Below are 13,438 nucleotides of genomic sequence, written 5' to 3' on the forward strand. Positions count from 1 at the left end.
CTGGTTTTTCAAGCAGAATTTTCCACCGTTCACTCCAGATTTGTTAATTATCAGTTTGCAACAGAAAACCATCCTTCCTCCTTATTGTAAAACTTACAAAAGTGCACAACTCTCACTACTTCTTGTGTCAAGAACTCCTAGCATCCTTTGGAATTTGCCTGAAAAGACCTATTGTTAGATAAAGTTTCCTGTCCCTGACTAACTGTCATCTCCAAGAGGACACGAAGTGCTGGCATATTTAGCCACTTCAAATACAAGTTCAGTTTTGGGTTTTGTTCACTTTCGATAAAAAAGTTGGAAACTACCACGGCTTATGGAGTAAGAATTCAAGAAGTCTGCACTTGAACATGCTTTGTTGAGACAACTTTCTTTCATTTTGAGGGTTGGATGCTTTCTCCGCACCTCTGCTGTTATATTCTATCATAAGAGACACGTATAATGATTTAAAAGTAGAAATAAAGAGGCCACACGTGTTCTTCGCTGCTTTGTAAGTAATGAAGGACAGAGTGGAGGTAAGCAACGTGAGGCGACTTTCCATAGCGATGCATGAAGGACGAAGAGAGCATTCAAGAACGAGACCAGGAGAGACGAGTCCTCACCTTGTTCTAGCAACAATAAAACTCTCACAAATCTCTCTGTGTCACACTGAGAGGGTGTTTAATTCAGCCCACACATGGCAGACCTAATAATGACTCTCTTTCAATGCAATTTCCTGTCTGTGGGAAATGATTGACAGTCATATCCCTGGTGTCAGGTGCCCAACCACGCCCCTACTGACTGAGGCAGAAATTAGAGAATGACGGGCGCTAAATTACACCTTAGCAAAGACCTCTGCAACGAGGACAGGAAGGAAGGTATGATGAATTAGAAAAACATCAGAGCAGAAAGGTGGAGGGTGAGTCGCGTGGGAGCGCGGAGATGATTGGAGGAATTGCTCCAAACACATTTGTAGCACTGCACGAGCAAACGCACAGCTACCGGCAGACAGGAGGAGGAACGCGGCGAGGTAATGGCTCTGCAGCACCACTGGAGTGCTGGAGGAGAGACACTTAAACGCCATTTCTGTAGTTGGGATGCTGTTTACTCCCTCACACACGCACATCATCATCATCTTCTGTGTCGTGTTCTCAAAGCACTCAGACTGATATGCGAGCAGCAAACAGCCAGCAGAGAAGCACAATGAGTGTGTGAGAGTTGGGCAGCAGGAAGTGGACAGGAGGAGTGATGAATCATTGAAAACACACAGAAAGCTGATGGACATCATCTGCTGTGGTCCCTCAACAGAAGCCGCTTTCTCACCAGTCCATATTTACTCACAAAGATCAACTCTGGAAATGTGCGGCAATTTGATTACAGTCCAAAATGTTATTTTTGTGTCACCAAACACTCCTTTTCGATTGTCCCTAACTTTAATTTGTATTTTTCTAATCTTCTCCTTCTAAATACCTCACTGACATTTTTGCACATTTATTTTGCACACATGTATATATTATTCGATTTTCGGGTTTAGTATTTCTGTTTAGTATTTCTTTTGTACATTGCTTTTTTTTATAGGCTATTGCCCATTTTTAACGTTTTGGCTATTTATTGGTTATTTTTAATTTTTTCTTTTAGGATATACTTTTTTATTTACCTTTCATACTTCGTGTGTATTTTGTAAATTTGTTGAGAGAGTGTATGTTTGCTACTGCACAAGCAAATTTCTCCTCTGTGGGATTAAAAGAGTTCTATTCTATTTTATTCTATTCTATTCTAATTTGATAATTAATTGATAGCTATTCACGAAACTAGATCATTCACAAAACTAGGGGTCATTCTAGTAAACGAGACGGGTCCCGCAAGAGGTGTCTGTCTGGAAGCGTCCCGGACCTTCTGCTGTGCTTTGCTAAACAAACGTACTTACACTGGTCTAACTCTTACCTATTTCATCATAAATATCTAAGTTCTGTGCAAGCAGGACCTAAGTAGGAGACTGTATAAAAAATACCAGCGTACATGATTGTATCAGCATGATTGAAAGCCTTTACATTGTCACGCAAAATGTACCAGAATATTTTAACATTTGATCATCAGTTCCTGTCAGGTCTGGTGTCGGTGGACTCTCTTGCGTTACTTATGTGATCTCACAATCATTTAGTGTGTGTTCTGGGAGGTTTTTGATATCAACCCTATAATGCCTGAGGTATTATATTTGATACATGAATTTGTGAGACCTCTGAACCACCCCCGTAATAATATACATGAACATGCCTAATGTATTCATAATGGTAGGAAAAATAATTAAATTAATAAATACGAAATTGGAAGTGTTACTTATTTTAATAGGTAATCAACATTTTTTGTGGGTGTTATTTCATACGTCAGGCATTAAAGGGTTAAAAAATAGTTTGAGGCTGATCTTTTGTCTGAGGTCTCCCGCAATTTTAAAACTGCTTAAGATTTTAAAAATGGTTCATTTGAACCAGTGTCACGGATCATAGCGGATGCAGAAACTAGGTATACTGAGAGGCAATTCAACAAATTAATGCTATGCAAAGGGCTTTTTTACTCTCTTTTTGGGCTGGTAAAAAAAGAATAATTGCTAGATTTCTTCTTTTGATGGTATACCTTTAGAAACATATTTTACTTAGCCTTCTTGTTATACATTTTTCTGTTTTTCAGGACTCTTACATGTGTAGTTAAGGTGTGTTTTATGAACTAACTACATTAAAACAAGTGTTTTCTTGTATTTAAATCCTGCTGTATGGCTCACAGCAGAGTTATTTATCCATCCATCCATCCATCCATCCATCCATCCATCCATCCATCACATTAACTTCCTCTTATCTGGTACATTAGTACTTTTAATTTAGTACTTTTATTTTATTTTATTTTATTTTATTTTATCTTATTTTATTTTATCTTATCTTATCTTATCTTATCTTATCTTATCTTATCTTATCTTATCTTATCTTATCTTATTTTATTTAAACTTTAAATCATGCTTTTTTAATATAATTTTTTAAAGCACTGTGAATCACTCTGTTGTAGAATTGTGCTATAGAAATAAACTTGCATGGCCTTATCCAAAGTTGGGTCAGGTCCGAAAAAAACGTCAAATAATAGTTGCCTTCCCGCTCAACTTTTCCCACAATAAACCGGTACAAAGTCCACAGTACTGCAGACACTGCACCGATCCGCTTGTCATTGTCCCCTCACTCGTGAACACGACCCTGAGACACTTCAACTCCTCCACCTGAGGCAGCACCTCGCCCTGCACCCGGAGGGATCAGGAAATGTTTCTATCATGCAGGGTCTTACTATTGGAACATTTGAAAGCACTTGTAGCTGAAGTCTGACAGGCCACTGAGTGCTTGTAGCTAAGACAGAAGATGAACGTTAAGTCCACCTGCAGCTGGTAAATGCTACCAGCTCCATGTGAAGGGCCCTCGACTGGAGCAGGGCCCTGAGGCAGACTCTTCACCCGGAGGAAGAGGGGTGAGAGGGGCACACATCCACTCCACAGAGACAAACGCAGACATGCAAACCTCACACACACACACACACACACACACACACACACACACACACACACACACACACACACACACACACACACACACACACACACACATCCTACTTCACATGTAGAGCAGCAGTCCCAGCTGAGTGCCTCTTTCCAACCTGGCAATTTCAGCCAAAAGTGAATCCTGTTAAAGTACAGGGGGCGTCACGCTGATTCCACAACAGGAGGGTTGAAAGGCAGAGCGGCCTTGCTGCCGCCGCTGTTACTGATCTGACAAGATCCGACTCATCTTTTTGAACAACACTCAATCATTTACACATGTGTGTGTGCATATAACTAGAGATAAATCCTCTTTTTTTGTACGATCATGTTGCAGTAATGTCAGTAATGCAGTAAAGGTTGTTGCTGTAAAGGGCGTATTTAACATGCCCAGACCTCCATATTTGTTCTGTTCATTATCAGCAATCTATCTTTAAGCCTCCAGAGTAAGGTAAGGCAAGACAAGGCAGGTTTATTTGTATAGTACGTTTTAGCAACAAGGCGATTCAAGGTGATTTACATAATTAAAACTTGAAAAGTAAAAAGGAGACGGGGAAAAAAAAAGATAAGTTGCAGTGCAGTGGCAGAATAAAGAAAAGTTAGACTTAAACTGGGGTTACAGTTTGGTATTGAAATCAAAATTGTTTAAATTTAAGTTCAGTCAAAGGCAGCTGTAAACAAATTAGTTTTGACCTCAATTTAAAGGAACTGAGGGATTCAGCGTTCCTGCAGTTTTCTGGAAGTTTGTTCCAGATCTGTGGAGCATAGAAGATGAATTCTGATTCTGTGGACACGGAGCAGACCTGGACCAGAAGACCTGAGAGGTCTGGGTGGTTGACATGGCAACAAGAAGTCTCTGATGTATTTTGGTCCTAAACCATTCAGTGATTTAAAGTCTATTACCCGAGATACAGGGAGCCAGTGTAAGGACAGACAATGACAAGGAGAAGCTCTTACTAAAAACTAGCAGGTGTGTCTCAAGCGGTTTTTGATTGATTGAATTGCTGGAGCCTTATAAGTGGGAGGAGCTAATGGGCACACGCAACTCCAATCAAAAAACCGTTTTTCATATATCAACCCGTTATCTATGCTACATGATGGCTTCCAATGCATAGAGAATGAACTCAATCCGCACAGAGGCAGTGGGAAACGGTTGACTATCAGTCACCAAAATGTCCAGCTGATTGGCAAACAAGCCAAAGAATGCTGGAGAAGAAAGTCCCACCAGCTCTGTCGTAACCCTAACGTGGTTCGTATAAAAGTCCTCTGTGAAGTACAACAAAAAAAATAAATAAATGTATTTGCTCTGTCGCTGGTTCTGAAAAACTAAACTGCACCACTAAGTCAGCCAACCTGTTCTCACCAGCAAGGACACATTTCTTTGCGGATAACTTGGAAATAAAAGTAAACGTTTAACAGGACGTTCCAGTGGATCAACCGGGATGGAAGACATGCTTGATATTTGCTGTGCAGTCATAACCTTCTGCTTTTAAATCATCACCGAAGCGCCTGCTCTGGTGGGTAACCACTCATCCAAAGAAACTCCGCCCTCCATGATGCTAGGAATATTTCAGAGCTCTTTTTTTGGGGGGGGGTGGGCTGTATATTGTGTCAAGATATTCATTTATTTATAATAAAACCATTGATAAACCAGAAAACACTGAAAAGCAGAATAAGGCCACTTTAAAGTTAACTCCTTGACTGAAACACATCTTTATGCACATGTGCAGTTCATGCAGAGAAACAATGAACACACTTAGACACACAGCAACACCTGCCACTGATGTTTTGGGTGACATTTAGTTTCTGGGTTGCACAAGATGCTGCTATAAATGAATCATGAGGAAATCTGTGAGGTGTGAATAATAGATGGGAGGAGAAGTAAAAAACAAAGGAGTGCTGTTATTATTTGTTAATAAGACACTCTGGAGCATCACTAACTAGATCTCATTACCTTAGAACTCACAGGCATGCATGCACATACCACACACACACACATACCACACACACACGTAACTCCCGCCCACGTAAACACACACACCTTGTGCACACATCCCACATGCCAAACACATGCAGAGGTCTCTCATCCTGTATGACTATTTTTGCCGGTGAAGCCTGTCGTTGCCTAGGAGTCGGTAATTACATCCCACATTCCTCTGACGAGTGATTAGAAGCAGTGATGGATGGGTTAACACTGTCACCTAAAGATGCCTCCGTGCAGAGCTAATTATGCGACCACGCATGTGTCATACAGCTGATACATGTGATAGCCCTCGCAGCCTCCTGCTAGAGCTGCGGAGCAAGTGTGATAAAGGTGGACGCGGGGTCCTCTGTTAATTAACAGATAAGACATGATGAAGCTACTGCACTTCTGATTAATAGATCTGTGTAGCTCAGTGACAGGCTTCCTTCAGCGTCGTGAAGTTTGCTTCATCAAAAACTGAACTTAGATGACTGATTTTAGTTTTCCTCAGCAAGTTATTTCCTTTTGGTTATTACATTGGCAAGAAAAAGTATCTGGGATTTACTGTTTTTGCTGAAAAATGTGATCTGGTCTTAATCTAAGTTACAATAATAGGCAAACAAGACGTGGTTAAGCTGATAATATGCAAACAGTTTTAATTTCTTGTGTTTATTGAACACAAATGTTAAACATTCACAGTATTGGAGGAAAAAGTAAGTCCAGTTCATGAAATTAGTTTGGAGGTTTGCTTTACATCAACTTTGATTAAAAAATTACTCTCAAACTGCTGTTCATAAGAACACACATAACAATACTCCAAAAAGATGATGTCTGAAGACCCAATCAAGAGCAGCTGATCTGCATCAAATGGTAAGTGAAAGGGAGTTATCGCCCAGTTGGTGTGTTTCCATGAGCAATGAATTTGCGCATGTTGGAATTGTGAAAAATACAGAAACACGCCAGTTCCTCAAAACCTACTCAAAGTGATAAAAAGGTTGTTTTTCATTTTCATAGGGAATTTCCCTGGTGATTTTTGCAAACTGCCGTGGAAATTCCTTTTTCGATTCTGTAAGTCACGTGACGTATCAAAAGACCTTTTGTCACTGAGGTGAAGTAGAAGTCAAAACTAAGAGATAAAACAGACATCGTTGGAAATGGAAACATCTATGTTCACAAGTCTACTGTGCAGAAGTCATTGAACAGACAGGAGCATTATGTATGGAAAAGATATCACCCCAATGGTGAAGTACGGTTGAAGGAGCATCGTGATTTGGGCTTGTCTCATTGCCTCAGGGCCTGGGAAACATCACATCATGGAGGTGAAGATGAATTCCACAAGTTTATTAAAATATCCTCCAGGATGATGTCAGGGTGTCTATTCACCAGCTGAAGCTTAATAGAAGTTGGTGATGCAGCAGAACAATGATCCTAAACATGGAAGTCCAGACTTCAACCTCATAGAGATGCTGTGGAATGACTTCCAGAGAGACATTCACACCAGACATCCTGCAAACGTGTCTGAACTGAATGGTTCTGGGAAGAGGGATGGTCCACAATCCCTCCTGACAGCTGAGCAGCTCTGATCTAGAGATGCTGTAAGATCTTGTTGAAGTCTGCTGCTGACGGAGCTTTAATCAGCTGGGAACTACAAGGGTTCACTTACTTTTTCCTCCAGAACTGTGAATGTTTGATGGGTGTGTTCAATAAAGGCCCAAGAAATTATAATTGTGTTACCAGCTTGAGCTCTTATTGTTTGGATATTATTGTGACTTAAATTAAGATAACATCACATCTTATAGCATAATAACGGGAAAAAAACTGCGTATTCCAAAGAGTTCACATATGTCACCATATGTCAATCAGCGACCTCATTTCATCGTTATGTTCCATGAAAACAATATCGAAAAGGGTCTTAGGTGTTTATTTATCCCACTGCACTTCGTGGAAAATTCCTGAATGTACAAGGTTTTCTCTCCGCCCCCGGAGCAGATATGGATTTTCTGTCTGTGGCAAGCAAGCTTTATTTCTTGTCTCTGCATACACAATTTTGTAGCTATTTGAATCTGGAGATGGCGCGATTGTGCCTGCTTATACATGCAAAGTGTGTGTGTGTGTGTGTGTGTGTGTGTGTGTGTGTGTGTGTGTGTGTGTGTGTGTGCGTGTGCGTGAGCGTGAGCGCGGGTGTGGGTGTGTATCTGCATAGCAGGGATGTGTGGGGTTGCGTTTATGATTGCCACGACTGCAGCTGGGGCTGTGGGCTGAGTAATTGCCTGTCTTGGTGGGAAGAGCGTGGTAGCGAGCTAAAAGTCAAGTGCTCTCTTCCTGCTCTAGACCTCATTTGGATTCCACATAGCTAGCTAGCAAGCTAGCGCCAGCCTTGGGCCTGTATTATTCATAACTTGACAGATAGCTCTCACTAAAAGCATTGGAAGTGGGCCAGGTTAGTGATGGAGCGATGGGGTGGGGGAAGCGGTACCGCTGTGCCTCAATTGGTGGCTGATAGGAGAGGAGAGGAGAGGAGAGGAGAGGAGAGGTTTAATAAGCCCTTTATTGACCATTTCAGAAAATAAAGGATCACAATACAACACAATCAAGTTATTACCCCATGAAAAGAGAAAACCCTCAGAACACAAAACAAAAGGAAAGACAGACAGACAAGACAAAGGCTTCTAAGTTGCACACCATTTTGTAATAAGAGTCCACTCTAAGATGGGACTCCGTAAGGACTTTCAAAACTTCAAGTGGATCCACAAAAAGCCCATAGAAAGCTTAGCTGAACCACACAAAAAAGTGTTCAACAACCACAGTTAAAGAAGAACATACAACGTTTTCACTTTGGAACTGTTTATTTAATGGAAATTAAAAAAAAGAGAAAAATCACATTGGGGATCCGGTTTGGGAACCACAGGATTTCGTCTCTGCTTTTTGCAGATGACGTCCTGTTGACTTCATCAGACCGGGACCTTCAGCATGTGCTGGGGTGGTTTGAGGCCGAGTGCGACGCGGCAAGGATGAGAATCAGCACCTACAAAACCGAGGCCATGGTTCTTCACTGGAAAAGGGTGGCGTGCCTTCTCCGGGTGGGTGGAAAAGTCCTGCCTCTGGTGGAGGAGTTCAAGTATCTTGGGGGCTTGTTCACGAGAGAGGGAACGATGGAGCATGAGATTGACAGACGGATCGGTGCAGCGTCCGCAGTTATGCGGTCAATGTACCGGACCGTCGTGGTGAAGAAGGAGCTGAGTCGAAAGGCGAAGCTCACGATTTACCGGTCAATCTACGCCCCTACCCTCACCCATGGTCATGAACTTTGGGTAGTGACCGAAAGGATAAGATTGCGGATACAAGCGGCAGAGATGAGTTTCCTCCGCAGGGTGGCTGGACGCTCCCTTAGAGATAGGGTGAGGAGTTTGGTCATTCGGGAGGAGCTCGGAGTAGAGCCGCTACTCCTTCACATTGAGAGGAGTCAGCTGAGGTGGCTTGGGCATCTGTACCGGATCCTCCTGGACACCTCCCTAGGGAGGTGGATGGATGGATGGATGGATGGATGGATGGATGGATGGATGGATGGATGGATGGATGGATGGATGGGAATGTCTCGGACTCCCCACGGAAGAGCTGGAGGAAGTGTCTGGGGGGAAGGAAGTCTGGGCATCTCTGTTGAGGCTGCTGCCCCCACGACCCGGGAACGGATAAGCGGCGGATGATGGATGGATGGATGGATGGATGGATGGATGATGGATGGATGGATGGATGGATGGATGGATGGATGGATGGATGGATGGATGGATGGATGGATGGATGGATGGATGGATGGACGGATGGATGGACGGATGGATGGATGGACGGATGGACATTGGTACTGTATTACTGTGTACCCCTTCTCACCCAGATGCTGTTAATCATGAACCCTTAAGAAATAACCCATTAGCAGATCTGCACGCCCATATAAAAGCAAATTTTCGGGGAGCTTGCCAGTCCAGAGCATTCAGGTATGTTTGAATGGTGAAGGAGCAAAGTTGGGGAAAAAAAATGGTGGCACTGACAAAACATTTGGCCTCAACGATAGACAAAACAGAAGCAGAAGCTCAGTGATCATGAATTGCGGAGAGAAAAGATGGCTGGAAAAGAAGAAGTCAAGGCCGTCATCCACCCCCACTAGGCTCAGGAAGCCCTCTGCCTCCATGTGCACCACCAGATAAGGTTCCATTAATCAAAATCTGTCACTTCCCCTTCCAAAAAAAAGGGAAAAAAAGACCCAGTGAAAGCCATCAACCCCCGTCTGTGAAGTATCTGTCACCGAAACAGAAATTTACATATTTAATGGGAAGCTTTATATCACAAAAAGAAAAAAAACCATAACAGTGTGGGCTGGGGGTTAAAAGAACAGACTTGGTTGGATCTGTCAGTTCTGTCATTAGCTTATACACTTCAGAGTGCGTGTGGAGCCTTGGGGTTCATTTCAGTTTGGCTCCCACTCAGCTTTTATCATCCCAACACTACAATGGAGCTGCATGATTGTAGTCGAACAAGAAATGGACCAATCACTGCTGTATCATGACTTTATTATACAGCCACCTGAAAACGCTACCACCACTTTTAACCTCATGTTTGGTTTTTAGTAAAAGTAGAATAAAAATCATGGTCTTTGTATTAGGCAAATACAACCTTGTATGAACAAAAACATGTTGCATAGGTATAAGTTACCCATGTGTGAATCAGGACTGGAGAAGCTTTTGAAAGCTTGTAGAGGGAGACTGGACACAGTTACATATAACAACACAACAAAAACACATCATGCATTCATCATACATTCCATACACAGCCGAGATTATCCGAGGTTACCTCTGATCAATCAGTTACAGGTCCTACAAGTGATCTCAGGTATATGAACTAAGCAGTTTGATCTTTACCATTTTTTTTAAAGGTGGAGATGAATTTCAATGCTATTAAGCTCTCGTCAAGCTTGTTCCACATCTTTAGGCCCCTACAAGCAATGGTCTGTTCTTCTGTCCAATGTTGCTTCAGTTCATTGAGGTTTTTAGACATTCACGTCTACACAGCTCTCTGAAGGTCCCACCACAACATCTCAACCAGGTTCAGGTCTGGACTTAGATCAGGTCTTACAAAATCTTAGGTCTTTTATTTTTCAGCCATTCTGATGTTTGTTTGTTTGTTTTTTTTTGCTGCATTTGGGATCACCTCCTGCTGTTGAATCCATTAATCAGTCAGATAGATTTGTCTTTAGAAGACTCCTGTATCCAGAGGAGGTTATGGTCCACTCTAGGCATTTTTAGATTAGACACTGTTACTTTCCCATGTGGAAGAAAGGGCTATCGATTGGTGCAGTGTAACATGACAGCCCCGCTGTCTGTCTGGCCGCCCTCCCTGGCTTTTCCAAAATCACAAGAGCTGGCTGATGCAGCGCTGGGTGCAGGAGATGGAGCTAGTGCCAGATCCATGCTGAATAACAACGAGATTCACAGAGTCACTTCCCCCCAAATCATGTAGCACAACTCTAAAGACCAGTCCACTCTTCCTCTGCTACTCCTGCTGTTGTGGCAGTCGACTGCATGGAAATCCTTTCTAAGGTTTTTTGGCGGGGCCAGATCGACATCCGACCACATGTCAGTTAATGTAAAGATGTGCTAAAATGTAGTGATAAACTTGAGGAATCTCACATTGTAAAAGGGGCTAATGACTCCAAGGTGCTCCGGTCAAGTCCAAACCATCACCCCTCCACCACCGTGGAGACAGTGGGTCTAAGGTGTTTCCCCATGAAATGCTGTGTTTGGTTTTGGTTCTGGACCACTTCACTCTCATTTATCCAGAGGTCATAGTTCCAGAAGTCTGCTGGTTTGTTCAGATGCTCAACTCTCACTCAAGGTTCCATGTTCAGTTTAAACAGAAGACGCTTTCTCTTGGCAACCTTTCCAATCTGTGATTTAGCCACGGGTGTGCCAGTACCACCCACAGAGGCAACTGGCGCACCCAAAAAAATGTGATGCATTTCTCGTTTTTGTCTTACTAACATGTTTGACTCTATCAATCAATCAGTTTGTAAAATTTGCTGTCAGGCTATGCGTTTTGACACGTGAACCCAACCCAACACGTGAATTGACTGTTCTTGGGAAACTCATCAAACTGAAAGTGAATGAGGACATCAGTTCCCGTTCATTAGTGAAGACTTAGACTCCTGGGACAAATATGTTTTCCCCAGCGTGAACTGCTTCGTATTCTGATATCGCGCCGTTACAGAGTTGCTCTGTGGAGCTGCTTTTTTCAGTTGTAAACAGGATTAAATCCATCAGCAGAGCGACAATGCTCATCGAGAGACTGACTAGGATTTCGTTGCTCAGGTTTAAAAAAGAGCTGGCAGAGATACTGGACTCTGATGAAATAATAATCGCGTTGATGGCCAAGCCTCGCATGTCTGGACCTTTAAATTGAGAGCTGCCTAGCGTGCACGGGTACGCAGCAATATCATTGTCTTTTGCTCTGCTGGTTGCTTTGCAATGAATGATTTGCAAAACCATCAGGCCAAGCTGTTACATAATCATATGTGATGAATGATGAGCCCAACAGTTGTGTTCAGACTGGTAAATAGGGTTGTTGATCTTGTGTAATGTGGATACCTACGTTATGGCTCTATGAGAGTGCATGAATGCGCACATGAGTGTTTTATATTTTACTATGTTCATCTCAATGGGTAACAATGTTTTCTGTGTGTGTTTATGTTTTTTTGAGAACACATATAAAGTGTTGTTTTTTTATTACTTTGTTACTGATTTATTTGAGAGAACATCATATGTGTGAATATGTTTAGACCTGCTATGAACTACTGCTCACTTTTATGTTAGAGCACTTACTAACAGATTTTTAAAATCAGTGTTACATATAGAAAAGATAAGTATGATCATACAGGCTTGCAAAAATGATGCGACTGTTTAGCCCAAGTGCAGCCTGCGTCTATTGTTAGTTCACATGGTTTGTTATGAGGCTACTGACGAGAATGATTTGTACTGTTAATAATGTGGGAATGGAGAGAGATACATGTTTTTTAATGTTTGTGGGGTTGCAACCCTCAGTTTGTTGAAAATAAATTTGGCACACCCAGTCTTTGCTGGTGCACACCCAATGTCTTTTTTCTGGCTACGTTACTGCTTCTAATCAAACTGGACTCGTTCGCTTTTCTAACCGTGCTGTCAAAGACCTTAACATTTAACATGCTAAGTGAGGCCTGTAGGGTCTGAAATGTGGTACTTCTTCATATTTCTCAGAGTATTGGACAGTCAGACCTTAGGATACATTTTCTGAGACATTCTGGAAAAATTGGCAACTGTCTTGAATGGTTTCATTTTTTAAATAAGCTTTATGTAGAATGCTGAACTCCAAATAGTTTAGAAATTGTTATATAGCCCTTTTTCCGAACGATGTGTATCAGCAACTGTTTCGCTAAGACCACTGCTTATGTCTTTCCCTCTTAGTGTTGTGGTAACACTGGCTTAGACGTCTGTACACTTACTGCAGACCCTGACTGCTCGTACCTTCGTATGAAAACAGAAAGAATTAATTTCTTTGCTAAGTTTTCTAAAATAATCACACAGTTATATGTCTTTGTCCATCTGATGTTGTATTTGCCTCTTGCTAAGACCTATAATGATGAATTGATTAAAATCATGTTTTACAGAAAAGACGGGATTCAAAGAGGGATACAGACTTTTGCATGACTATATTGTCTCCTCTGCATCATTGCATCCTTTTAGCACAGCAGAGAGTAACTCCTTGCTGCTGATATTCGCTCCCCTAATGCACTCTCAAACAAGCTTTGAAAAAAAGCTTTCAAAACCAGGGCTGATTTACCATATTTACGGTGGAATGTTCCCATTTGTTTATTTTTCTCTTTGTAATTTCCTCCTGCACATTATGGCAGG

At 42.0% G+C, this 13,438-nt stretch overlaps 1 protein-coding gene across 1 annotated transcript in view; it reads left to right on the forward strand.

Moving 5' to 3' along the window:
* The window catches only part of myt1lb (myelin transcription factor 1-like, b), a 209,152-nt gene that overhangs the window by 99,960 nt on the left and 95,754 nt on the right, over window positions 1-13,438 (forward strand). The gene's annotated exons all lie outside the window — the stretch shown is intronic.

Source organism: Cololabis saira, chromosome 16, assembly GCF_033807715.1.
Source record: "Cololabis saira isolate AMF1-May2022 chromosome 16, fColSai1.1, whole genome shotgun sequence".
NCBI lineage: Eukaryota > Metazoa > Chordata > Actinopteri > Beloniformes > Belonidae > Cololabis > Cololabis saira.